Source organism: Podarcis vaucheri (genome assembly GCF_965113315.1).
Source record: "Podarcis vaucheri genome assembly, chromosome: 17".
Lineage (NCBI taxonomy): Eukaryota > Metazoa > Chordata > Lepidosauria > Squamata > Lacertidae > Podarcis > Podarcis vaucheri.
The window spans coordinates 14,092,679-14,115,807 of record NC_138755.1 but is presented as its reverse complement, the minus strand read 5'-3'; positions in this window follow the sequence as shown (position 1 = coordinate 14,115,807).

Sequence of the window (23,129 nt, the reverse complement as noted above, 5' to 3'; positions counted from 1 at the left end):
TTGAATGACCAGATGAAGAATGCAAGGAATGTGGCGCATTCCCATTTAATGTCATGCCAAAATGCAGATATTTAAGCCCACTGTGAGACAGCAGCACTTGAAGGCAGTGGAGACTTGAGTCCAGGTGCTGCAAAGCCTAGAACTGCTTGCAAGACATTGTGCCATAAACCAGCACTGCTGGAAAAGGCAGTAATTCACAAGGACGCGGAGAACAGGGCTTCCCTCAAAATTTCCTATGGCCGCGGAACAGAATCGAGCCGTATTTTCTTGCCTATGTCAACAAATTTGCCTTAAAATAAGGCCCGAGGAATGCGATAAAATAAAATTCAATTTGGAGTGAAAGATTTGGTGATAAAGTATTCCCAGTAATAATATTTAAAGAAGGATTATGTTATCCTATACCTTAATAATTTCCCCCTCCTGCAAAATAAACAAAGGCTCTGTGTTCACCTGGCACCGGGCGCTGTTCCCTCCGAAAGATGGGGGCTGATACGTGATGAGGATTTGTTGAGTGTTTCTTAATAAATACATCTCACAAAGCGGTTCGGGAAGCCAAGGAGCTTGGCATCCCTTCTGCAATTCAGGGTTTGGGTAACCTTATCTGGCGACTAAGTTGCAGAAGGTCCATGGGGCTGCGCCAACTTCATTTAAGTCAATGGGTTTCCTGAAGGCTCTAAAAATTTCCCCTGTCATCACAGGAATCACTGAAGTGCGTATAGGCTGCTGAGGGTGGTCTGTGAGCGGGAGAACCTTCTGTGACTTCTCCGCCATGCGAGGTTGGCACAAGACAGGGCTGCTAACGTTTTGCTGCTGCTGCTTTGCCCTGCCTTCCTCTTTCCTCAGCACTAAGCCCTGTGGGAGAGGTGGCCTTGTGAGTCGAGGACCCACCACCTGCTTGAGGATAAGAAAGACACAAGGACGCAGCATATTAGGTTATAGCTTTAACTATTCGGGCCCTTGTTGGCAAGGTGATGTCTCTGCTTTTTAAGATGCTAAACTAGTAATTACAGTGTGAGACTTGAGTCCAGTGTGGTGTAGTGGTGAAGAGCGGTAGTCTCGTAATCTGGTGAACCGGGTTCGCATCTCCGCTCCTCCACATGCAGCTGCTGGGTGACCTTGGGCCAGTCACACTTCTTTGAAGTCTCTCAGCCCCACTCACCTCACAGAGTGTTTGTTGTGGGGGAGGAAGGGAAAGGAGAATGTTGGCCGCTTTGAGACTCCTGAAGGGGAGTGAAAGGCGGGATATCAAATCCAAACTCTTCTCTTCTTCTTCTTCTACAGAGATGTATTTATGGCAGTGTGAACGATTCACCCAAACTGGGTGCAGAGCCAACCAGACTAAGGTTACCAGATTTTTTTCAAAGAATCCGGAGACACTTTTTAAAAAAAAGATGGGAAAAAATTATTTTAAAAAATAAATAAAGAAGTAATATCTTCTCTTCTGTGGTCTCCTCTGTCGCGCAGCCTTCCTCTGGGCCTCAGCCTGCTCTCTTGGAGTGCTAGCCACCAGGGAGTAGGCTTGGCTTGGGCCTGGGCTTGGCCATGTGTCCTTGCCCTCCCAGCACTCTCCTGCCTCTCCTCCTCAGTGGCAGCGGCGGCAGGGGCACGGCAAGGTCAGGGCTCCCCTCTTTTTTCTCCTTCCTCTTTCTCGGTCTCCCTTCTCCTTCTCCTCTCCTCCTTCTCACTGCGTCAGCTCCAGGGTTTTTACTGGCCCCGGAGCGCCGCTGGGCAGTTGGACGGGGGGCTGGACACTCTAGCTCCCGGCTTGATTTGGGTCGCACGGGTGTGTGTGTGTGTGTGAGTGGTTCCCCCAGTTGATGCACCAGGTATCCCCAGTTCCCCCTTAGCAGTGGCGGCGGCAGCGGCAGTCTCAGCAGCCCAGAGCCAGCCTGGTAGTACAGTTGGCTCTGGCTGGCTTCAGGAGCTGCTCGCTGCCATGGCACCCATTTTGCCTCGCCAGAAGTCCCTATATGATGTGTCTTGTGCCATTGAACCAATCACACAACATTCATTCCCTACTAATAAATCTACAACACTTAACATATAAATCCGGGGACATTAAATGAAATCCAGGGACATTCCGGGGACAGATTTTGTCCAGGGACAGATTTGTAAATCCGGGGACTGTCCCCGGCAAACGGGGACATCTGGTAACTATAAACCAGATGCCTCAGGGGACTTTGCAACAATGAGGAGCAAGTGAAGGTGAGAAGTATGAGGCATCAAATTTTGATGTTGCACAGGTAGCCGCTGAAATTTTAAAGCCCAAAGTCTGCCACTAGGCATTACCTTGTGGGGCTGGAATTGACAAGACTCTGCTGGGGTGGGAGACCAGTTAGAATGGACCAACCACCCCCTGAGCCTGTTAAATTCACCGGGATTTCAATCTGTTTTGGGAGACTTTCCAGTTTAGCTGATCAAACCTTCTTATTCCTTGCCAGCCTAACAGGCTGCCTTAATAAATGGCTAATAGTTGTGCTTGTGGGTTGTATGTAAATCTCTGTAAATTATAACACGTTGCTGAAAGACAACAGATCACATTCCAGTGGATGTTTAAATAACCTGCCGTGTGTCAGGCGGCAACAAAGTCCCCTTTATTTGTGAAGGGCATCCTATAGATTAGAGATGGTTTGAAACAGCTGGAAGTTTCAGGTGCAAAGGCCAGTAAGGACTCTTTCAAGTTTCAAAAGACGGAGCCTTGGAACACAAGAGTCTGTTGTGACCTTTGGAACACATCTTGGGTTATCGGTCAGACATCGTTCTCTTTCTGATGACCCCTAAACTAATTTTGAGCTCTCCATGGATTGATATATACATATTATTTTGCTTTAGTCTTAGGAAACATTGGGGAAGGTTCCAAAGAATGGTTACCTGTAGGAAAACTGGCTGAAAGTGGCCACCCAAGTATGGAAGAAGGACAACAGTTTCCATTAGTCCAAAAGGCAGAGGCCAACAATTTGCACACCATTTGGATGTGGCCCCATGTGTTGTTTTATATATATAATTTTGTATTAGTTTTTAAACATATCATTTTCAACAGTAATTAAACATACTTTTACATCTTATTCAAATTTTTGACTTCCATCAATCCTGTCTGAAAATTTTCCAGTCTAATCTCTCAGTGTGCATTTCGTATCTTCCCTATTACATTTCAAACTCATAACCAATATCTCTATCTTTTTCTACTTTGTAACATTTCGTATATTTCTCCTTACAAAACTTCTTGTAGTCCTACTAGTGTAATTTGTTGATTACAGTTGCTCTTCAAATAATTCATATACTTCTTCCAATCTTCTGTAAATCTCTGGTCCCGCAGGTTTCGAATCCTTCCTGTCATTTTGTCCAATTCTGCATAGTCCATTGATTTCGTCTGCCATTCTTCTTTCGTCGGAATTTCTTCTTGTTTCCATTTCTGGGCTAACAATACTCTTGCCGCAGTTGTTACATAAAAAAATCAATTTAACATCTTGCCTATTAATGTCCTGACCTATAATACCAAGTAAAAATGCTTCTGGTTTTTCAAAAAATGTATATTGCAACATCTTTTTCATCTCATTATATATAATTTCCCAGAAGTTCTTTACTTTTTTACATTCCCACCACATATGATAAAATGTTCCTTCTTTTTCTTTACATTCCCAACATTTATTATTTGTCTTATACATTTTACTATCTATCTAACGAGGCCATTGAGCCATAATCAATGTACTGTCCTATAAAATAAATAAGACAGTATTGAAAATGATAAAAAATAAAAATTATTCCCCTTCTGTGCACTGATGATATTGTTCTGATGGGGGGCTTGCAAGAGTTATTATTCTACCCCATTCATTTCAATGCAAAGAAAAGGAGGGGGGAGTCATTAATTGATCATTTGCAGACAGAAAACAACCGCAGCAAAGCCAGATCATATTCCCTAGATCAATTTCCATCCTTGATATGGGATTCATAAGCAAACCTCAACAATTTCCATTTCTGTCAGAATTCTCCAATATCCTTCAGAGGAAAATATTCTTTTGAATTATCTATCTGCTACATGGAATTTGACAACTGGACAGTGTAAATGAATTATTCCATGGCCCCTTTTATTCAGTGGATTGAAAACATGAGAGCACTCATAATTTATAGACTTTGTATGGACAAGTACAACAATATTTGGGAGGCATTTATAAATATATATATATATTTGGATAATAATAACATTCGTATACCTACATACTAGACAAACATATATGGAATTGTAGTTGTTTGCATATATAGTGATATAACATACCTTTTCATTTCTTTATTCACTTTTTATTTCTGCTTTATCTTGTTCAAGAGAGGAATATTTTTAATTTAAAATTAATGAAATAAAATAATTCTCCAACATCCTTCATTAAAGCTGTTACTTGTTTTATTACTCCATCCCAAAACTCAGCATCATTCTTTAAAAATCACTTACTGTAGCTATCAATCATATATGTGAGGAAGAACAAGTTTCCGTTGTTCCTGAGAAGGCTGCAAGAAAATAAAAGAAGAGAAGATTGTGTTATTTTCTCTCTCAGGTAAACCTGCTTTTAACTGCAGGAGTATTTCTCTTCATTCATATATACGAGTAACATAGATTTTAGACCTTAACTAAAGGAGTAATGTCAATGGCTTGTTATGAGTATTTGCAATTTCTTACAATAAAGTAATTAGGAGATGCATGTCTTCATCCTTCCTGATTACTTTATGGTTTTTGGAACTCTGTTTCTTTGAAAATCTCAATATGCTTTGATTATTCACATCGCTCAGGCCAGATCTTGTCTCCTGGGAAGAACGGCTTCTACTCTTGTTACCAAAATGCCATTGCATGTGCTGTTCTTTATAAGGTGCACTTAATGGATAGCACTTTAAATATGAGCTATAAAAGTTTCATTTTGGGGGATGCCGGGGAGAGGAAAATCGGAAACCAAATCCCAAATCTCTCCTTGCCGTGTAATAAAATCCACTCTCTCCAGGTCTGTGTAAACAATTTTGTGTTAAAATGGAGAGGCCCAAGAAATGGAATCTCGTGATAAAAACATACAATTCAATTTGATGCTGAACATTTGGTGACGAAACTATTTTCAGGAATAGCACTAAAAAAAGAGGGTTGGCATCATTTTCACTCCTCTCCTGCCCCTTGCCGCCCCCAGCAACCCCCAAAATCTGCAGCAGAGGGTCTCCCTATCCTTGTGGGTGGGGGACGGAAGGGGAATGCTTTCTGCAAAAGCTGTCCATTCTGCTGGTTTAAGTTAAGCTGAAAGTTGGGGCGGAGGAACCTGTCAGTTGAGGTTTTTCTCGGTTTCTCATTTTCCCCAACCTCAGTTTGCTTAACCACTTCCCTGCACTAGCTTTTTAAAAACTCCTCGAGAAAATTCACCGGCCTGTCAGTGTGCTTCCCCCACTAATATACACATATTTGTATGCAATTTTCTTTCAAATACACTTTTTTAAATATAATTTTTATTAAGTTTTCATTTTAGATACACCAACACCAACAAACAAAATTATCAAGTCTTTTTACATCTATCTTACTTTATGCTCCATAGAGCTATTGACTTCCCTCCTTCCCTTCCACAGGTTTTCTTATTCCAATCTTTAATTCACAGTTTCATTGGTAAAAGACTAAAACCATGACATAAGATTTATTTCAGTCCTGCTAACATCTTCAAATTTCTACAGTTCTCACTTATATAGACCATAAATTTACTCCATTGTTTTTGGTACTTTGTTTCCTCCTGACTGCGAATCCCATGTGTCAGTTTAGCTACACAGTTTTATGAACTACGTCCCCTGATATAATGCATTTTTGTATGTTTTATTCAGTGATAGAAACATTTTTTAAATTCACATTTCCCCTGATACTTGCATTTCTGTGCACATTTTTTGGTTGAAGAGGTGTAAATTCCTAAGGATTGTTGCATTTCAGTTCATGTATTGTTGGCTGAAAAGAGAATTAGGCAGGTTTATATAAAAATGTGAACTGAATTGAATTACTTCCCCAGCCCTAGCTGGCATCCAATAAGGATGAAATAATGTTAAGGATTCTCAAAACTGATTTAACCCCTGCCCCATCCTTGCTGAAATAGCTCAGTGTCCAAAAATTGAAACAGGAGAACATTTGTTGCAGCCTATCTTGGTTTCAAAGGGAGAACTAAGCCCACATTTAAATATCTTCTTTTGCGATCAATATAATGTAAACGTGCTTCACAAACGCTGACATGACATTTCGCAGAACAGGTTAAAACAGGGATCAAGCCATGTTTTATAGCACTTATATCTTGGCTTGCCTTGCAAGTCACTTTTAAAAACGAGTGGCTTACAGTTTTAGTTTTACAGTGGTACCTCAGGTTACATACGTTTCAGGTTACATACGCTTCAGCTTACAGACTCCGCTAACCCAGAAATAGTACCTCGGGTTAAGAACTTTGCTTCAGGATGAGAACAGAAAGGCCCAATTAGCTATAGTGGTGCTTCAGGTTAAGAACAGTTTCAGGTTAAGAACGGACCTCCGGAACGAATTAAGTACTTAACCTGAGGTACCACTGTATTAACTTGGTTACCCTTTATTAGATTCTGAAAAAACTTCTGCAGTTTGGAGGGTCTGTAATTGCAGGATTTGGGTGCTAGAGTTCAGAAACTTTGAGAGAATGGCATAAATGGCAAGCATAAAACTGAAAATTTCATGACTGCATCGGTTTAGATAATACTTTTAACAAAACATCTTAGAGCCACATGCAGTTCACATTCCTCTCCCCTGTCCCTCATAAATATTTCTCAATGAAAATGTTCCTTCTGCTCTTCTTAGAAATGTTAATGGTTTGAAATAAACACACATCATTTAAAAAAAAGACTAAAAAGATCCAAAATCATCCGAGAGGGCCACAAGCTATTGTTCCCGGCATGTAGTCCATATATCACTTTAACTGTGCAGTGTATAACCTTGCTTTAATCATCCCTCCTGAAAACATGTGGGATACTCATCTGCCCTAATCCTTGTCTATAGCATTTCCAAAGTACTTTACAAGCCTGGAGTAACTGACTTTAATGCCTTGCAGCAGCTGAGCTGGTAGCACACATGATATCTCGAATGTAACAATCAAAGAAGCATGCAAGATTCTGGTATTTCCGTTGGGTAACTTGCAGATGTGCAGAAGCCAGGTCCAAAACTGAAATGTCAATTGTGAAAGGGGCAGGCGGGGAGGCTGGAGGAGTTTTAAAAGAAAATAACGTTTCATTGCCCTGTGTCAACACCCTTCTAATGTGAGGGGACACCGCCTGATAGGGAACGGAGCTGGTTTTAAATATCGGTTACCTGACCCCGACAGTAATTTCTTTTATTGTATGTGTGTCCATGAATAACGTTGCTTGGGATTTATGTAATGCTGTATATTGTGTTATTAAGCCACAGCATGTGGAATCCTTCAGGTGCTAAGCTTTGATGTCCAGTTTCCCCCCCTCCCATGTTCATTGGAAGCAATGCTCTTGATTTAAAATAATCCTCTTATTGGAAAGTTGAAAAGGGGAGGAAGCGAGCTTCAGGGTGAACCTGGAAGTTTTCTCTTTCTGTCGGCTCCACTTCAGATTCTCCTTCGCACTCCTCCTCCTCCTCCTCCTCCTCCTCCTCCAAATCCCACTTTTCTGATTCTTTTTAGTGCGATGGAATTCAAGAACCACTCCAAAAAGCAAAAGTATAGCTCCCTGCAACATTTTATGGCGTGGAATGTCGTTTATGGCCTTGGAAACGTTAGAATTTACTGACAAGAAGGCTGTGGGCTTACTTTAAAACGATTGAAGAGTGTAAAAAAACACACATGCACAAAGGCAACTTTCCATTTTCTCCGACTATTAACCAAAAGCAAAAGCAGGAGACAGGAAAATGGGGGAAAGGAGGTCAGGGAAAGCGAGGAGAGGCAAACAAATGTCTTTTTGCAAAAGCAGCTTATACTGATTGCAGACTCATATGATGTACAATAACCCCCAAGGCCCTGCTAGATAAAATAATATAACAGCCTAACAAGTACGTCTCACTGCCAGTATCTTAGCAGGACCATTTTCAACATGATTTCTTCAGCCATTTGGTAGATCTCCACACAGGGTCCATTGTAAGCTGAATTGTTGTTGTTGTTGGTTAGTCGTTTAGTCGTGTCCGACTCTTCGTGACCCCATGGACCAGAGCACGCCAGGCACTTCTGTCTTCCACTGCCTCCCGCAATTTGGTCAAACTCATGCTAGTAGCTTCGAGAACACTGTCCAACCATTTCGTCCTCTGTCGTCCCCTTCTCCTTGTGCCCTCCATCTTTCCTAACATCAGGGTCTTTTCCAGGGAGTCTTCTCTTCTCATGAGGTGGCCAAAGTCTTGGAGCCTCAGCTTCAGGATCTGTCCTTCCAGTGAGCACTCAGGGCTGATTTCCTTCAGAATGGATTGGGTTGATCTTCTCGCAGTCCATGGGACTCTCAAGAGTCTCCTCCAGCACCGTAATTCAAAAGCATCAATTCTTCGGCGATCAGCCTTCTTTATGGTCAAGCTGAATTATTCAAGGTCTTTTCCTGTAAATTAAATGCTGATTTGTGCTGTAAGTTTTTAGATCATTGGCCCAACCAAATGTACAATTCACAACATACCTCAAATATCATGTCATCTTTAAAATGCGTAACTTTTAATTCAGTGCAATAGATTCCAGAGAATAGATACAGCTTCATGAACAGCAAAAGGAGCAGTGCTGGTTGGTTTGGGGGTCCCTGTCGCAGTTCCTCCCTCCACTAATCAAATTCTAAGGTGAAATTTGAAAGTACAAACTCAGGCAGATAGTGATCTGGAATTAAAAATGGCCACAACTTTATTGAGTACTTTATTATTGGGATGCAGGTGGCGCTGTGGTCTAAACCACTGAGCCTCTTGGGCTTGCCGATTGGAAGGTTGGTGGTTCGAATCCCCACAATGGGGTGAGTTCCTGTTGCTCAGTCCCTGCTCCTGCCAATCTAGCAGTTGGAAAGCACGCCAGTGCAAGTAGATAAATAGGTACCGCTGTGGCAGGAAGGTAAACAGCGTTTTTGTGCGCTCTGGTTTCCATCACGGTGTCCTGTTGTGCCAGAAGCAGTTTAGTCCTGCTGGAAACACATGACCTGGAAAGCTGTCTGCGGACAAATGCTGGCTCTCTCGGCCTGAAAGCCGAGATGAGCTCTGAACCCTATAGTCGCCTTAACTGGACTTAACAGTCATGGGGTCCTTTACCTTTACCCGATTACTTGATTGATTACTTACTATTAACAATAATTTTATTATTTAGACCCCGCCCATCTGGCTGGGTTTCCCCAGCCACTCTTGGTGGCTTGCAGCATATATAAAGCATAGTAAAACATCAAGCATTAAAAACTTCCAGAGCTGCCTTCTAAAAGTTATGCAGTTCTTTATCTCCTTGACATCTGAAGGGAGGGCATTCCACAGGGAGAAATTGATTGATTACTTAAAACAGCCACAACTTTATTGATTACTTTGGCTCAGGCATTGGGTGTCTATCCATTCCAACCTCCTGCCAGCGGTCTGGAACTTCTACAGGGTTGTGACAAGGATTATGGTCTCCCCAACACGTCAGTCTACTGAGGTGGCTATCCTAAGGCTGCTGTTGGAAGTCCTATGGCCTGTCAGCCTCATGCTGGCGTCTGGACAGGGACATCCATCAAGACTCCTTTAACAGGTACCCTGAAAACTTTAGGATGTGAAACACAAGAGCAGTCAAGTACAACATTCCTAGAGTGAACATGTTTGCACATGGGGAGGAATGTTTGTCCAGCCAGCAGGTAGACTTCCTGTTTCCTTCTGGGCTGGGACAGACTTCCTCTGCATGTGACTAGAGGTGGTCGTGGCCTCACCTATGCAGGTAATGACAAAAGCACAGGGCAGCCATCTCTCTCTCTTTTTCACCACGTGCATCGAAGAAACAACATCTACTGAGCCAAAGATGCCCTCTTGGCTTCCAGCCAAGAGAGGACAAAGGGACTGTCTTCTTATGAGATAGATTCCAAGTGTATATTACTTCATTAAGCTAAGTCTGCCTTCTGGGATCTGATTGTGAACAGAATGTGAGTAAACTCTTTTTATACTTTTGTAAAAGGCTGTGTCTTCTCTTTTATTTTATGAGGGAATAAGGGGAAAATACCAGAACAGTTATAGAGGCTTTAGCGAGCCTGAGCAAAACGCATCTGTTGCAAACTTAAAATTAAGGGGAATGTTATTCTGCTGAAATTGTGGAACTTGTTAACACAAGTTGGATAAGGATATAATCAGACAATATATCCTCTCCTGCATCCCTGAACATTCCCACAAAAACATCTCTGGTTCAGTACCGCACCACTTCACCCATCACTCAAGGACTAGGATTCTGCTCAATGCTTAACTGCCTCAAGTTGTGACCTTTTGCTATGGGGAAGAAGAAGAAGAAGAAGAAGAAGAAGAAGAGTTTGGATTTGATATCCCGCCTTTCACTCCCCTTCAGGAGTCTCAAAGCGGCTAACAATCTCCTTTCCCTTCCTCCCCCACAACAAACACTCTGTGAGGTGAGTGGGGCTGAGAGACTTCACAGAAGTGTGACTGGCCCAAGGTCACCCAGCAGCTGCATGTGGAGGAGCGGAGATGCGAACCCGGTTCCCCAGATTACGTGATTACTGCTCTTAACCACTACACCACACTGGCAGAACTTGTCCATTTGTCTACAGGCAAATTCCTCCCTGGGCTCTGAATATGGCAACCATTAGCAACCATAGCAAGCTGAGGAGGTACAAGAAAGCAAATGGTTCAGCTCTGTGCTATTTCTCTAGAAAAAGAGGTGCTGGAACTCAACAAGAACACCTTCCTCTTAGAATGGCAATGGTGCCACTCAAGAGGTGCTGGAACTGAGTTCTGTTCTGGTGAATTCCAGTGGGATAAAAGCCCTGGTTAAGCTGAATATGACCTAGGCAATAATAATAAAAAACCATCATTAATGCAGGCTTGATAATCACAAAGAGACATAAACACATCTAGGCTCTGTTCAGACTTTCAGGGGAATGCATAGAGGTCAGTCAAGAGCAGCGAAAGTAGACATTCACTGAACATCTGCACACACCTAAAGTCCTATTGTCATGCTCACAAAGGTGCTGTGGACATTTCCTGTCCAAATCACCCTTATAAAATCAGGAACGAGTAATGTGATATTAATGGAGTGTCACCACCAGAAACATCCCAGAAACAGCTGATGGAGTCCACACCTCATCCCAGTAGGGCTCCACTTTTAGGGGGATTGAGGATGACAGAATGCATACCTCATTTAAAGGCATCTGGAACAGCCATCTGGAAAAACAAAAACAAAACATATTGCAGGGAATATTGTCTCCTTTCCCACCGGCAGTTCTACTGAGGAGCAGGAGGATAAACTCATCCTCAGAAGTGGATTCACTGCTGAAGAAGGGAAGAATGCGCTGGGCATTCTCTCTCAATTCATGCTAGGAGAGAGCCAGTGTGGTGTAGTGGTTAAGAGCGGTAGTCACGTAATCTGGGAAACCGGGTTTGAGTCTCCGCTCCTCCACATGCAGCTGCTGGGTGACCTTGGGCCAGTCACACTTCTGTGAAGTCTCTCAGCCCCACTCACCTCACAGAGTGTTTGTTGTGGGGGAGGAAGGGAAAGGAGAATGTTAGCCGCTTTGAGACTCCTGAAGGAGTCAAATCCAAACTCCTCTTCTTCTTCTTCTTCTTCTTCTTCTTCTTCTTCTTCTTCTTCTTCTTCTTCTTCTTCTAGGAGAGAGGTTGATGATCATGGAATCATCAGAATTGCAGAGTTGGGACCACAAGCGTCATCTAGTGCAGGAATCTTTTGCCCAAGGTGGCTCTCGAACCCACAACCCTGAGATCAAGAGCCTCATGCTCTACCGACTGAGCTACCAAGGCATGCAACAATACGATAGACAGCCGTAGATAGCAGACACAATTAAAGTTATGGCGGCAGAGTCACCCTTGCCTGTGCAACACACCCCTATTTGTTTTATTAGAAGGCATCTGAAGGCAGCCCTGTTTAGGGTGTTTTAAGGTTTTATTCTGTTTTTAGTGTTCTGTTGGGAGCCGCCCAGAGTGGCTGGGGAAACCCAGCCAGATGGGCGGGGTAGAAATAATAAAATTATTATTATTATTATTAATCAACTATTCTCTGGTCAACAGGTGTATAAGGGTTTGTAGTGTTTCACTAGCAGGTGGGCTGCATATGTACTTAGGACTGCAGGCTTGTGGACTGAATTTTATGCCAACTTGAATAAAATAGGAGGAGGAGGACAGTCCTGCCCCACATAATCGATCACAAGGCATGGAGCATGCACACCATTTAAATGGCAATGCCCATCAACTTGGGTTGGCAGCCCCTCAAATATTTTATTGGGGGGGGCGTGAAGGGACCTCAGCCCCTAGGAACTGGCTCCTTGGATCTTATGCATGTTTATTCAGAACTCCCACAGAGCTCACAGATTTTCATTATAGAGTGGTACCTCGGGTTAAGTACTTAATTCGTTCCGGAGGACTGTTGTTAACCTGAAACTGTTCTTAACCTGAAGCACCACTTTAGCTAATGGGGCCTCCTGCTGTTGCCGCGCCGCCGGAGCCCGATTTCTGTTCTTATCCTGAAGCAAAGTTCTTAACCTGAAGCACTATTTCTGGGTTAGCGGAGTCTGTAACCTGAAGCGTATGTAACCTGAAGCGTATGTGACCCGAGGTACCACTGTAGTCCAAAAGATCTGGAGGCACCATGTTGGCAAAGGGTGATGTAACCCAACGCCATAGTAAGGAATTCTCAGGGGGGGGAATATGCTAGACATTTCATTATTTTGGTGGTGATTATCCAAACTGAGAGGAAGTGGAGGAAAAATGTTTGCTGTTGAGTGCACATTTTTATAATATAATGGGAAGAGGGTGAGTAGATAGATACAGTGGTACCTCGGGTTACATATGCTTCAGGTTACATACGCTTCAGGTTACAGACTCCGCTAACCCAGAAATAGTAGGCGCAGCAGCAGCAGGAGGCCCCATTAGCTAAAGTGGTGCTTCAGGTTAAGAACAGTTTCAGGTTAAGTACAGATCTCCAGAACGAATTAAGAACTTAACCCGAGGTACCACTGTATGTATTTTATTACATTTATATTCCAGCTTCCATCCGAGGAACTCAAAGCGACTTACATGGTACTTTCTCTCCCTTAATGCTCGCAGCAGAGGATGGAAATTCTAGAAAGAACATCTCAGAGTGAAGTCTCACGCATTGTGTCTCCTTCACCTCATTTTTTGCACAGTGGCAGAGAAATCTCAGCCTTCCTTTCCTACCTTCACTGACAGATCTTAATACTTCTTTAAAGCACCACAAAAAACAGGTTAAGGCAATAATTAACCATCTTTCATATGTCAGCTGTTCCGTCTGTTGTTGCGCTAAATAGTTCCTAGACTATTCTTCAGTCAGCGAAGGCACTGCTTCAGTAAGCAATTTTGAGGCAGATAGTCAGATTTTCTGGTCTGATAACAGGCTGCTAATGGAATGAGAGAAAAAAAGGATCTGAAAGCAAATATTTTCTTCATCTTCCATAGCCTTGAATTACTGGACAGAGCATTCCTGAGCGTCTCACATTTCCGCACATTACTCAACGAGGTTCTTAAGCGATGCCATTTCTGACATATTGCTTGCTTGCTTTTCCAGTGTTTTTATACATTTTGCCGCCTGCTGCGGGGTGCAAGAACCTTATCTTATCTTGAATTTTCTTTCCTGGATATGCTTTTGGATGGGCACAAAGATCTCACTAGACTAGAGAGTAAGGAGAGTTTGGTGCTTCTGTTAACAGCGATTATGGACAGGGAAAAGTCTTGCACACAACCGGTTCCACACAGAAAAACATAGTTGGACAACTGCTTGCACCTTAGATTCTGATGCACCACAACCCCACTCAGTTCATTTTGGGCTGTGTGGCGAGTCCCCCCCCCAGTGGAAATAATGACACATGACACAATTATTAAGGTTAATGAGCTAAATAAGGCCACAACTTTATTGGTTACAGGCATAGCTGTCAACTTACAGATTTGAAAATAAGGGACCAGCAGCCTCGAAAATAAGGGATCAGCAGCCAAAATAAGGGATTTTCCAAGCACAGGTATGTTCAACTTCTGAGCCCCTCTGAGCCATAGGCAGAAAGCCCAGCCAGCAGCCAAACAAAGCCTCAAGCGGTGGTTCCCACAGCGCAGCAACACGGCAAAAGGGATGCAGCAAGGAAAACCACCGTCACCTCTCCGCTGGGAAGCGCTGAGCAAAGGTGTGTCCCCAGGCGACGCGGCCGATGTGATCGGCACAAGGCAAGCAAGCTCCACCCCCAGTCATTCTTAGACTCCTTATTGGGTGAGCAATGCAGCCAAGCAACACAGTTGGAGCCTCCCTCCTCCCTGGCCGGCAGGGAGGGAGGGAGAGGAGCTGCTTCCTTTGAAACCCGGGAAATTTAAGGGACATCATCAATAAGGGACAGCAGCGGGACACGGCGCTGGGATAAGGGAGTTTCCCGCCAAATAAGGGACAGTTGACAGCTATGGTTACAGGTGATGAGCGGGTATTGGCTTAGGCATTGGTCCTAACCGACTATATCCGACTTCAGCCCATCTGCTTGAAGTCCGGAAAGGGTTAACCACCAGTAGGCGGAGTCCTGCTGATGCAGATCAACTAGCAACTCCCCCCGGGGTCACCGATAGGGGGCGTGCCTTAGGCCCTCACCTCCCTAGGCTTCGGACAGGGCCACATCCCAGGAATCCTTTACCAGACTACCCTTCAATATGTGGGGCAGGTGATGGCGCCACCTCCCCTCTTCCATCTACAGAACTATACCAATGCCTAATCACCACTCGAGCAAAAGGCTCAAAACAGCTGGTAAACGGCAAAGAGGGAGATCCCCAGTTGCGTCCTGCCTTAAATAGGACAGGCCACGCCCCCTGAGCCAGCTGATTGGCCAGCCAGGAGGTGACGCAGCCGGGAATACCCCCCAATCGCTGGGCTTGGCTCCAGCCACCGTGCGTCTGGAGGCGCCGTGACGCCCACAATCCCACCTCCTCCACAGGGCGGAAGTGACTTTATTTTCCAGTGGTGTGTTGAATGGGAAATGAGTCAGATAATGGACAATGTGGATTCCGTGCTCATCTTTTAGCCACTAACCCATGCTTGTCACTCTGAAATGCTTGTGTGTTCTGGGGCTCCATCCAAATTCTTGGACTTTTCCAACCCCTTCAGCCAGTGGTCCCCAATTAGGTGTCGGGGGACCCCAGAGGGTCCAGGGAATGCATCCAGGGGGTCCACGCCCCCATCCCTTGCCTTCCCCCAACTAATTTATTGTCATTTTTGCATAGTAATATCACAAAACATATGGTTTGTTTTAGCAATTTTTCAATACAGTGGTGCCTCGCAAGACGAAATTAATTCGTTCTGCAAGTTTTTTCTTCTTGCGAGTTTTTCGTCTTGCGAAGCACCATTTCCCATAGGAATGCATTGAAAATCAATTAATGCGTTCCTATGGAAACCGCTTGCCAGGCTGGCGGTGCGGAGAAGGGCTTTTCTCCCCACCGCAAGGCTTCAGGACAGGTACGGGAACAGAGGGGAAGGGGCGCAGCGCTTCTCCTCTGTTCCCGGGGCTTGCGGTGGGAGGAGGGTTTTTCCTCCCCACCGCCAACATTCAGAACAGCATTCTGAATGTTGGCGGTGGGAAGGAAAACCCTCCTCCCACCGCAAGTCTTCAGGACAGCCATCCGAAGGCTGGCGCGGGGAGAAGGTCTCTCCGCCCCACCGCCAGCCTTCGGAGGAGGTCCGAGGACAGTGGGGAAGACGCGCTGCGCTTCCCCGCTGTCCCGGAGATTTCCCTATGGGCTTTCGTCTTGCGAAGGAAGCCCATAAGGAAATTCATTTTGCGAAGCGCCTCCAAAACGGAAAACCCTTTCATCTAGCGGGTTTTCCGTCTTGCGAGGCATTCGTCTTGCGGGGCACCACTGTATATTGGCCCAAATCGGTTTTCAAATCACACCGTGATGATGATTTTGATCCAGCAATATGCAGCTATATATCACTCCTTGCACCAGGCAGACCAAGGCAAATGATTTCTCTTTTTTGGGGGAAATTATTTTTATTTTATTATACAAAGTTAAATTTATAACCATACCAAATACTGAGGTCTGTCTGTTTTTGCTGTTTATTTTGCATTTTGTTTTTGCGGATCTTTTGTTTTTGTTTTCGTGACTGTTTGGAACCCAGTTCAGCTACTGATGGATTGATTGTGTGATTGCAGTACATCGTTTATTGCTTTCATTTTATGGATCAATGGTCTCGTTGGATAGTAAATTTCATGTTAAGTTGCTGTTTTGGGGGTTGTTTTTAAAAGTCTGGAACGGATTAACCCATTTTACATTGCTTTCCATGGGAAAGCACTCCTTGGTTTTGGAACGCTTTGGTTTTGGAACGGACTTCCAGAATGGATTAAGTTTGAGAACCAAGGGATCACTGAACCTAAAATCATATTAGGGGCTACCCCACATTTTGTTCAAAAAATTGCTTTGCAGAAGTAACTTCCAAAGAGTTATCAAAATTCTCAAAAGTAGGGGGTCCGTGGCTTGGCTTTTGAAAAATAGGGGCTCCTCAGTAATTAGCTGATTGAGAACCACTGCCTTAAGCAATCCCTTCTCCATGAAGTCAGGACTGCAGATAACAATGTATGTCTCAGCTGACAGTATTACATTTCATCTGTTTTCTCTCTGGGTTATAAGGCTTTGTGCAGCATGCTAAGCCCTTCCAGAACAAGCCTGAGGGTGGGAAAATGGGAGCCTCCAACAAGTTCTTCGTTTATTAAAGTAAACAGATAGCCATATGAGCAGACAGTTCACAATTCAATGGGGAAAAATCAATACGAAGGGTCTTCTTTTTTTAAAAAAAAACAATGCATTGAAGTTTATCGTACAAGGTTTGTAATATGTTTAAATACCAAGAGAACACTGGTTGCCAAATAACACCTTAAATATTTCAAATCGGAGCAGTATATTATAAACATTGGCAGTGATTTTCTTTGTAAATAAGTTTAACCTCGAGCCTTCTGTCATTTTGTATTTCTGCACAGGAAATTAACTTTCTATATCCTCTCCGTACGTCGAGGAAAGAGAAAGTTGGAAAACTCCAAGGGATTTCCCCAAAAGCCTCCATATAAATTTTAAAATTAAACAGATGTTACATGATTACCATTAAATCGGAGCCAAGGGTTCCTAAGTTAGAGATGATCTGTGATGTTGTGAACCGAGAGATGAAGCGGGTTTTTTTCAATTACGGCAGGTTTCCCAGATCAACCTCCCCACCTCTGGCCAGGATTTCATGAAATCCAGAGGGTTCTTGGGTCTCAGCAAGAGTTTATAAACATCCAAAATCAGTTAATACCCTCCAACTAGTTAGGCAGTAATCATGAATGTAGATGAGCCTGTCACTGCAAGTTTCCTCCGGCAACAAAAACTACAGCAGCAGAAGATGCGCCATAGGATTCAGGTACCCAAGTCTTTCTCTCTTCACCCATGTTTGGATTAGAACCCAAAGCGAGCAAGTTAATGCAGCTAAGCATCTCTCTGGGCTGTAGGCAATCTGTGTTTCACCCAGTTCATTCTTTTTCTGGGGGGACGCAGGGGTACACACAGGGCCAGGTTTAGGTTTGATGTGGCCCTCAGCTCCTGGAGGTAATGGGGCCCTTTCTATGTCCAGCTGTCCTTTGTCCACAACAAATTGTCGCTGTTTTTTGTGTTGAATATCTGCTACATGGTAATTTATGGTGTTGGAGGAGACTCTTGAGAGTCCCATGGACTGCAAGAAGATAAAACCGATCCATTCTTAAGGAAATCAGCCCTGAGTGCTCACTGGAAGGACAGATCCTGAAGCTGATGCTCCAATACTTTGGCCACCTCATGAGGCGAAAAGACTCCCTGATGTTGGGAAAGATGGAGGGCACAAGGAGAAGGGGACAGCAGAGGATGAGATGGTGGGACAGCATTCTCGAAGCTACCAGCATGAGTTTGACCAAACTGCGGGAGGCAGTGGAAGACAGGAGTGCCTGGCATGCTTTGGCCCATGGGGTCACGAAGAGTCGGACACGACTAAACAACTAAACAACGACAACAACAATTTATGGACCTCATAGGTATCTCAAGCCATTTGCACATAACAAAATATGTATTTTATCAAAGTAATTGATAAAGAAAGGAGCAAACCAGTGATATTTTAGGGAGCAGGCTAGCAGACGGGGCCCATGACTTACCTCATAGGAGCCTACACAATACAAAACACAGTTGCTGTATGTAGGGTTTTTTTTATCTTATATTTTAGAAATGTACATCCAGTTTTTTTCCTTTAATTTTTTTTGGGCCCCCCAAGAGAGTGGGGCTCTAAGCTATAGCTTGTTTAGCTTATACGTAAATCCAGCACTGGGTACACATACCCCTAGACATTTTGTGAATCTTTGTACTTTTGTCCATTTACTGTACTTATCACTTTATCACATAAAATGGTGATTTTCTTGAGTCAAAATGAGAGTGCCCCTAAACATTTTTTTAAAAAGAAAAAAAGCACTGGTTTTACCTAATTACAAGGCATCCAATTGTTTTGACCTTTGCACAGCAACATTTCAATTCCACCGGTGACGTTTTTGGTAGTAAGGCAGCAAATATATGTTTATGCCAATATTTTCATTACCCCAGTTTGGTCTGAAGACATTTAGATTTGGACTTTCAAAAGGCCTTAAATAAACCATCAAAATAATCTCGTTTACACATTTCAGGTGTTTATACATTTGGTCCATTCCTCACTTCAACCTTCTGCGTACATCTGACTTCCCCTGGCCTTCAAACTCTACAGCACACCATGTTGGTGAGGTTTCCAGGTGCCACAAGACTCTTCTTTATTTCGACAACCACTGTAACTTGACACTAAAATGCCAGAGCTTCATTTTCAATGCAGCTCCTCTAAACCCATCATTTCATTTATTTCACAAGGCGCAGCTGATCGAGTTCTCCCTTTCTCGGGACTCAGATCCTCAGAGGATCTGCAAGGCTTTATTGGAATAATATACCTGCTATGTGTGCATGTGCATGAATTTAGGAGAGAGCAGAAGAGCCTTGCTGGGACATAACAAGGACCCAGCTAATCCAATCTCCTCTTTCAAACAGTGGGGGAGGTCCACCAGCAGAGCATAAAGGCAGCCTCCCCCTGCTGTGTGTCGTTCCTCCCAAACCAGTGTTCAGAGGCATAATGCCCTTGAACCAGGATGTTCCAAATCACTACCATGGTTAGATCTACCTCCCATGCACTTTTAAATACGGTGGTACCTTGGTTCTCAAACTGCTTGGTTCTCAAACTCTGAAAACCCGGAAGTAAGTGTTTAGGTTTTTGAATGTTTTTCAGAAGCCGCAGTGGCGTAGCGTGGGTTGTCAGCACCCGGGGCAAGGCAAGTAATTTGCGCCCCCTAACCCGTGGATTTGCGCCCCCTAACCCTAACCCCCAGATGTTGCGCCCTGTGTGGCCGGCCCCCCCTGCACCCCCCACGCTACGCCACTGAGAAGTCGAACATCCGATGCGGCTGTTGGCTATTGTTTCTGGGGCGCCTGCACCAATCAGAAGCTGTGCCTTGGTTTTTGAACATTTCAGAAGTCAGATGGACTTCCGGAATGGATTAAGCTTAGTACTTTTGTTTTTGCTATTTAGTTTTTGATTTTGAGGCTTTTTCAATTAATTTATTTTTGTGGCTGTGTGGAACCCAGTTCAGCTATTGATTGATTGATTGATTGATTGATTGATTGTGCAACTGTGGAACTGGATAAAAGACCCCCATCCAAACAATGACAGTCATCAGTGCAGGTAAGGGAAAAAAATGAATTTTTATTTTTATCATCTACAATACTGTCTTACTTATTTTAGAGTACAGTACATTGATCATTGCTTTCACTTTATGGATCAGTGGTCTTGTTAGATAGTAAAATCCGTGTTAAATGGCTGTTTTAGGGGTTGTTTTTAAAAGTCTGGAACGAATTAATCTGGTTTGCATTACTTTCTATGGGAAAGCGTGCCTTGGTTTTAGAACGCTTTGATTTTGGAACAGACTTCCAGAACGGATTAAGTTTGAGAACCAAGGGACCACTGTACATCTAAGCCATTCAGAGTTAAACTGAAGGGACACGGGCTGCAGGTGCTTGAGACGAAACTGAAAGATGAGCAAATCGGACCTAACTCGCACTTGCTTTGCTAAGCCAGCAGGAGCTACCACAAATCAAACCAGTAAAAAATGGTGGGTGTGCATTAAACTTGGGTGGAAAGACAGAGACCACACAGAAGTACCAGAGAGCAGTGGTATAGCATGGGGGGGAGGTGGCGGCGGTTGCCCTGGGCACAAAATTCAACATCATCATCATCATTTTTAATTTGTATACCGCCTTTCTATCTTACAATACTCAAGGCGGTTTACAAGCTGAAGAAACAAAAAATGTACATCTTATAACAATCTAATGCAATACAAAAATGTGATAATAAAACATAACTTTAAAATAGGCAACCTCCATCAAAAAAGCAACATTCAGCAATCGTTGTTGTTGTTGTTGTTGTTTAGTCATTAAGTTATGTCCAACTCTTCGTGACCCCATGGACCAGAGCACGCCAGGCACTCCTGTCTTCCACTGCCTCCTGCAGTTTGGTCAAACTCATGCTGGTAGCTTCGAGAACACTATCCAACCATCTCGTCCTCTGTCGTCCCCTTCTCCTTGTGCCCTCCATCTTTCCCAACATCATGGTCTTTTCCAGGGAGTCTTCTCTTCTCATTAGGTGGCCAAAGTATTGGAGTCTCAGCTTCAGGATCTGTCCTTCCAGTGAGCACTTAGGGCTTCAGAATGGATAGGTTTGATCTTCTTGCAGTCCATGGGACTCTCAAGAGTCATTAGAATAGTATAAAATAATAATATCAACATATAAAAGGTAAACAGAAATCCACTCAACAGTTACAATAATATCTAAACTATAATCAATAAAACAACGGCAAGCCACAGTACATAAAATAATACAATACACATTGAGAAGCAGAGGGTAGAGCAAGGCAGATGGAAGGAGGCCTTGCCTGATGGAGTCTCTTCCTTCACAGTTCTTCCTTATGAGGAGACCCAGGGCCGGAGGGTGGGGCAAGGCAGGTGGAAGGAGGCCTTGCCTGATGGAGTCTCTCCCCTCCATCCAAAAATTGTCAGGGGCGCAAAATTTCAACGCCTGGTGTTGCCTCCATACAGCCGCTGGGCTTCATTGAAAAACGACTTCTCCACGTGAAGCAGAAAGTGACCTCTCCAGACAATGGCATGTCTCTTGTTTTCTTCTCTCTGTGGCTGCCATCTTGGGTGAAACAGGCGTCCTCTGTGGCAACCCAAGCTACGCCACTGCCAAAGAACACCAGAATGTGAGAAGAGTTCAGCTGTATCCGCCTGGAATCTCCATAGTCCAGCATCCATCTTTCAACAATGGCTCAGCAGATCCCTCTGTGGAGCCAAAAAATAGGGCAGAAAAGCAAAAGCTTTTCCCTCAACAACTGTTCTCCTGTGGCTTCTGAAAATAGATTCAATATAGCAATCATAGCTATTAGATAGATGTATAACGGACCACATATCCTCCCTTTATTTGTTGAATCCCAATTTAAACCTGCCTGAGCCACTGGTGGTCATCACCACATCTTGTGACACTTAAAAAATCCACTGATACAAATTGGATAATTTCACCCTCAAGAGCCCCATTAGTTTGTATCTTAAAGTAACATTTATGTGCTGTCTTCATATTTCAGAAACAGAGTTATTTTTCCTTTCACTTTCAGTTGTTGCCATAGCAGCATGTGTACTGTGTGGCAATGAATAAAGAAACCTTGCATTTCTTGTATGAAGCCTCAAGATAACGTTTCACCATTCCATGCAAAGCTTTATATTTCTCTTCATTTCTTCCATATGGTTTATATTTGACCTTGAGCAGCGCATATCTCCTTTTCCCTCTGTGGTGTGATACCTTTCTGTTGCTTCCCTGTTTAATGTAGATTTTATCTTAGACAATTTCATGTTTAGTTGTATCTCTTAATTATTATGGCACAGTTGCGCTGTTGTCTTTGTTTTTAGACACGTACTGTACACAGAATGGTCATCTCTTTTTAAGAAATCCAAGAAATATTCAGAATATAGGGCAATATCCAAAATCACGCCAGTAGGCAGAAGAGGATGTTTCTCCTTCCTGCCTCCTGTGCTCAAAGAGTACAATACAAAATAAAAACAAGATAATAATAATAATAATAATAATAATAATAATAATAATAATAATAATAGTTTATTGAATTTATATATACCGCCTTATACCCACAGGTCTCAGGGCAGTTCACAGAATAAATATAAAACCACAAAATGCATAATAAAAATACTGTACGTTTCTGTCTATAAGATGACCTCATGTACAGGACGACCCCTATTTTTGGGGACTCAAATTTAAGAAAATGGGGGGAGATGGTGCTTTTTGTGTGTGGAGGATTGCCCAGAATTGTTGAGCATTTTTTTTTTGGGGGGGGGGGGTTGCCCAGAGTTGTCCCATCACTGGCAGAAGCTGCCAATTGCCTGCCCAACTGCCGGAGCATCAGCCAATCTATACCACCCATTGACGCAGCAACCAATAACACGCACGATAGCCGCTGACAGCCTTGGCAGCAACCAATCAAACGTCCACCCTAGGCACTACGCATGTATAAGACGACCCCAACTTTTTAGCATGATTTTTACAGGAAAAAAAACCATAGTCTTATACCTGGAAAAGTACAGGAAAAACAACAATGCAATAACCACCTTCCCCCCCACAAACCCCCCACAACTTAAAAGGGCATAGGATGTCAATCAGATCAACCAAAGGCCTGGTTAAAGAGGAACATTTTTGCATGGTGCCTAAAGGTGTATAGTGAAGGTGCCAGGCGAACTTTCCTGGGGAGAGCATTGCACAGACGGGGAGCCACTGCAGAGAAGGCCCTGTTCTTGTGTTGCCACTCTATGGACTTCACATGTTGGAGGCACACAAAGG